The sequence below is a fragment of the Zalophus californianus genome, chromosome 5 (assembly GCF_009762305.2).
Source record: "Zalophus californianus isolate mZalCal1 chromosome 5, mZalCal1.pri.v2, whole genome shotgun sequence".
Lineage (NCBI taxonomy): Eukaryota > Metazoa > Chordata > Mammalia > Carnivora > Otariidae > Zalophus > Zalophus californianus.
This window is the reverse complement of record NC_045599.1, coordinates 28,913,129-28,918,938: the sequence shown is the minus strand read 5'-3', so window position 1 is coordinate 28,918,938 and position 5,810 is coordinate 28,913,129.

The window sequence follows — 5,810 nt, the reverse complement described above, 5'->3', positions numbered from 1 at the left end:
TAACCCTGGGGCCCAAACCTCATTTTTACTCCTCTTCCACTCTCCTCCCCTCCAACAACTTACCTCGGTCTCTCTCTCCAAGCAGATATATGGAAAACAAACTAAATACTAAGTGGGCTTCTCCATCAGAGGATAACCCAGCCCTAAAGAGGCACCTTTGGAAATTCTACACTTGCCTAAAACATGTTAGGGATTGTCCCCAAGTTCCTCTGGGTGTGTATCAACCCCTCTGTGGCTGCAGTACCTCCATGGAAAGGGCTTAAGAGTCTTCACTAAGGCACAGATCCGCTGTTGAGAGCTTTGCAGTTATTCAGAGGAATTAGAAGCCTTAGACTCCACGTTTAACCTCTGGATGTCTCCCTATAAGCGCCTCCGCACATCCTACCCTTCCTTCAAAACCCAGCCAAATGCCACCTCCTCTTGAAAGCCCTCCCTGATTCTCTGTGCCAAAGGAGGCCTCTCATGCTACAGACTTCCCCGTACTTCCCTCCTTGGGTGGTGCTCCATGTTACCCTCACTTGAGTGCAAGCCCCCACATTCTCAGTGTGCAGCAGGCTCCTGGGAGGTAGGCCTGCCTCTTAATTTCAGGCCCCAGCTCCCACCCCCATCAGCACAGAGTCTTCTTGCTGCAAAAAGGTGCTCAATAAATGTTGGAGGAAGACGATGGGCAAACAAATAACTGTTTAGGTCTCTCCATGACAAGAGTGGCAAAAGGAAAGCACAGAGCAGATGACATTCCCCTGCCCCACATGACATCACTTCTTTGGATGACGACTCCTCATCAAAATGGAGATGGCAGGAGAAAGGAAGGAACAGTAAGTAATGAGGAAGAGGGACAGAGAGTCCTTGATCATCCAGGGCCCAGTTAAAAAACAGGAAGCACTTTCACAGAAGGGTTTTAGTACAAGAAACAAGTTACAAAGTAGCCAAGGACAGGGAACAATGAGGCAACCTAGACATCACCATCCATAGCTAGACTCCACTGGAAGGTCACAGCATTACCAGAGCCTGGGAGCCAAGGCCACCAGTCAGATCTGGGAGCACAGAGGGCCACACTGGCTGTAGCAAACGCAACCATAGAGAAGACGTGGCCACTGCCCTAGGCACTGCCCTAAACAGAGAGGGACAGGCATACCCTGGCTTCTGCCTGTTTCTTGCCCTCCAGTTTCCCACTGGTGCCTCCCCTTGACCAAACACAGCCTGAAGCCAGAAGGTAAGGGAGCCTGAGAAATGCCACCTGAGCCCTTGACTGCCCAGCTCCCTCACCCCACTAGCAAGGAGCCCTCGCCCCCCATCCCAGTGGGTCCATAAAATCAACTTTTTCAGGACCATACAGTTGACCTGGCCTCTCAGGGCTTTAGGATGCCTCTGTGACATGGATTTGGCTACCACCCTCTAATTCATTCTGATGAGAGCCACCAGAGGTTTGATCCACAAAAGGGAGGAATTAGGAAGCCTGCTCTGCAGAATCTTGAAGCCAGTGACCAGTAACGCCGAGAACAACCAACTCTGACATTTAAGCAGAGCTCACGCGCCCATGAATGTTTACAGGAAAATATGGAAGAAATCCCACTTTGCAGAGAAACAGCTGGGTATTTAAAAGCTTTGTTTATACTCAAGCATCTGCCTCAGGAATCTGACATGTTAAGTAAACTCATTACTACCCACCTTGTCCAAACTTTCATCAGAGAAATGGAAAAGGACCGACGAGGGCAGGTAGACCTTGGCTCCCGAAGTTCAGCCTCACAATTCCAAGTGGTCTTATCCCCACTCCATCCCAGCCTTGAGGTTTTCTGCATCAAGGTTTAGCCTTGGTTTTAGGGTCTGCCACTGACGTTGAGAGACCCTGAGGAGGCTATTTCTAAGCCCAGAAGAGATGGGGCAGTTAAGAAACTCGAAGGCCAGGGGTGGCAGCTCAGCTCATACAGACAAAGTCATTGTTGGGGCCTGGGAAGACCCATGCTCTCGTGGCCAGGGTAGTGTTACTGAACCGGACACATGTCCAGAGTTTGCCAGCCCCTGTCCCTCACCGGGAAGTGAAGGCTGACCCACGAGACTTGGACGGACCCCTGCCAGGCAGTTGTCACAGCCAACTCGGACAAGACGGGGAGTCTGCGGAGGTTAATCTCCCATATTCTTGCCTTCCCCTCAATGGCCTTCTTCCCCCATTCCACCTGGGGGCACCCCAAAAGGCCTTAAAATGCTGGTCTGCCAACAGACATCTTAGGATCAGATGCACACTGACAGGGAACTGAACCCTGAGCTCTAAAGCAGAACTCCCCGGTTGAGATGGAAGGGATGGGGTGGTACAGGTTAGGGCCCCCCTTCTGCCTGGAGGGCCTCATCATGTCCCACCGAGGTTCAGGGTGAGCAGCCCCAAGCTGGGTAAGAAGGACCCTGAGCAACCAGAACCCATGTAATGCCCTAGACAAGTTTATCTCTCAGGAGGGAATCGTAGTCTCCTGGGTCCAGTCCACACCTCATCTCCTGCTGTCCCTACTACACCCCCCTCATCTGGCTCTCGCGGCTCCTTGATCTTCATGACACACAGCCTGGGTCTTCTTAGGCTGGCAGTCCCTGTGCCTTTGCCCTCTCTCCTCCTCCCATAAGGCTCTTCCCCACCTTCCCTCCAAGGACCAGGTCAACCACCACTTCTGGTCTCACCCTCACCTCCCCAGGCTCCTCACCCCCCAATGGACAGGGAACTCAGTGGGGACAGGGCTCAGGAACGTGCCACCAGCCCTCCACCAGGCACACTTAGATTCCCCAACTCAGTTCACAGAAAGAGAAGCCATGTCATTTAGTCACATCAGCCATGCTTCCCCACCTGATTTGGATGGACAATTCTGTTCCACATATCTGACCTGTTGGCCGCAGACATAAAAGGAACAGAAATCTCCTCTATTATCTGATCCAGCCAAGAAAATGCTAAGCCAACCACAGTAGCCAAAAATGCATTCTGTGTTTTCCATGTATCTACAGACTCAAACAAGCTTCTAACAAGCACCAAGTTGGTAACTTCTGATAAAGCCTCCCCTAGGTTTGGACAAATTTAAAGGATCCCCTGCCTTGCCACTATTCATTTAAGATAACCCATAAAAATGGATGAATCAGAAGGGCTTACTCACGTGACAAAAGACAACATGGAATTCCAGTTCCCCTGGGCTAGCACTTCTCAAATGCTTATCCCCATCATAATTTTTGCCATCACCCACTTACCATCTGTGTTATTATTAATTTTATATTTTTCTTCACATTAACATTAAAATGACTCTTTTATTCAAATTGAGCTTTTCTCATTCACTGCAGTTTATTTTTCCTAATATCCGCTAAGCCAAACACAAAACGACTAACACTTTCAAAAGTCTGTGCACAACAGACAACTTTTTTGTCTCCCACTCAGGTCGAGCGTGGCCACCTCGGGGGGTGGCCCCTGTTGGCTGTGCCTGCCTTTTGACGCTGCGGACCGAAATGTCAACACTTCTGCTCCACTTGATCAGGGACCTGGCACAGTGGTTACAGGGTCTGGCTCCTGGGCTGTCAGGCTGACTCACTGACCCTGCCCAGCAGCTCCCCAGGGCCCAGTTAAGGAGGTTACTGTGAGCAGAGTTTGCAAACACTGGAAAGCGGAAGGCAGAGGGCAAAGCCAGGCTTTGTGCTCATTTCGGGGAATAACCACACCCGCTAAGGCTCCCACCCACTTGCTCTCCATCCTCTGAGCAGCTCAGGCAGACACGGAGAACCAGCAGGAAGCCTGCTCTCACAAAGACCCATGAGCTGCAGGCCTTGCTGATGAGACAGGCAAGCCCGGCCATCTCCTCACTCGGTGCCCAGGGGCAGAGGCCATAGCAACAGTAATAATAATGACAACCTGCAGCCCCTAAAGTCTTGCTGCACAGATGCCAGGTATATTTTATCAGTACCTAGCACCATACCCCACATGCTGCCTAGCAGAAAGGGAAGGAAGACAGAAAGGCCGAAATCATTATAACTGTGATTTATGGAGCAACTCCCTCTGTGTCGGGCTGAGATAAATGCTTTGCGTACATTTGCTTACTTAAGGCTCACACAGCCCCTCAAGGTACTTATTACCAATGGGGAACTTTATTTATAAAGGGGGGGCCTGAGGCTGACCACTGAAGTGAAGGGACATGGTCACACCCAAGGTCATGCAGCTTCTTTGAGTTCCCACAGCAGGAGTCGACCCCCAGTGTAAAGGGCTTCAACACCCATGAGCCTTCTGCTGCTCCTCCAAACCTACCTGAGACCAACGTTCCTGGCCATTCTGGCATCCTCAGATGACACTATCATCCATTTTGGAGTGGCCAACAGAGACTACACTCTCCCAGGCCTTGAGCACCATGCCAACGGGGAAACACCTGTCTCCAGAATGTCCCATCCACTGTTCTGGGCCAGCAAGCAGCCAAGTTCCTGGAGCTAGGCTAGCTGCTAGAAGGGAGTAAGAGGAAAGAAAGCTCAGCCAGAGAACTGTATTGGCAACCCTAGGGCATCTCAAGAGCAAACTCTTTATACCAGCGATCTTTTCCTTTTAAAGTAGCAGAATCAAAAGGAGAATTGGGGGAGGGGGGTGCCTGGGCAGCTCAGCTGGTTAAGTGTCTGATTCTTGGTTTCGGCTCAGGTCATGATCTAAGGGTTGTGGGACTGAGCCTGCATCAGGCTCTGCACTCAGCCTGGAGTCTGCTTGAGACTCTCTCTCTCTCCCTCTGCCCCTCCCCCTGCTTCTGTGCTCTCTCTCTCTTTAAAATAAATATCTTTTTTAAAAAATCAAATAAAAAGAGAGAACTGACCACACACCATATGTCTTTGCCTGAGTGGCATGTTTCGATGCACCTGCTATGCTTCAATGAGTCCTCAGGGGTGCGGGCTTTGTTCGTGCCTGGTCAGGGTAGTCTGCAGGATGGGGGGCCCCACACACTCTGCCCCCAGCCCGACTGTCCACCCTCATGCTGCACTGCCCCTCCAAAACAATCAGATTCTGATGTATCCATTCTGCTTCCTTGATTCATTCTATTAAATCCAGGACCACCGTCTTCTCATTACTACCTTTTTAAAATATAACTCACTTTCCAAAATCTCTCAGCCAGTCTCATCTGTTTGATTATGTTTCAACTAACATTTTTCTCATCACAAACATGTGTGCTTTGCACAAAACTGGAAAATCTGAAAAGTATAAAGAACATAAAAATTGCTCAAATCCAACCACCCAGATGTAAGCACCATTAAAATGTTGGTATATTTTCTTTCCTTCTTTCCATCTTTTATCTAGGTCTGTGATTATTTTTAATTAAAAAAAAGGAATCATTCTCTATATAGCTTGTATCCTGATGTTTTCACTTAATACATTGTAAGCATTTTCTCAGGTAATTTAATGACAGGATTCTTCAAAAACATGATTTCTAATGACCACAGAGTATTCGTCTCATGGATGAGCCATGATTGAGTTAACTGTTACCACATTGTTGGACATTTCAGCTGTTTCCAATTTTTTCTATTAAAATAATGCTTTGATAGATACCTGCATACATAAGTCTGTATATGGATCTCTGATTCTCCCCCAAGATAAATTCATGGAAAATGAATAGCTTGGCCCCTAGGTATAGATATTTTTCAGACTTTTCATACAAAGCATCTCAGAAAGCTGCTTTAGCATCCCCTCACCTGAATATCAAAATGCCCATTTCACCTGTATCCTTAGCATCACTGGCATTTATCATTTTTAAAATACTTTCTCTCCTGAAATATGAAAAGTTATTGTTTTAATGTGCATTTTTTGAGTGTTAGTGAAATTT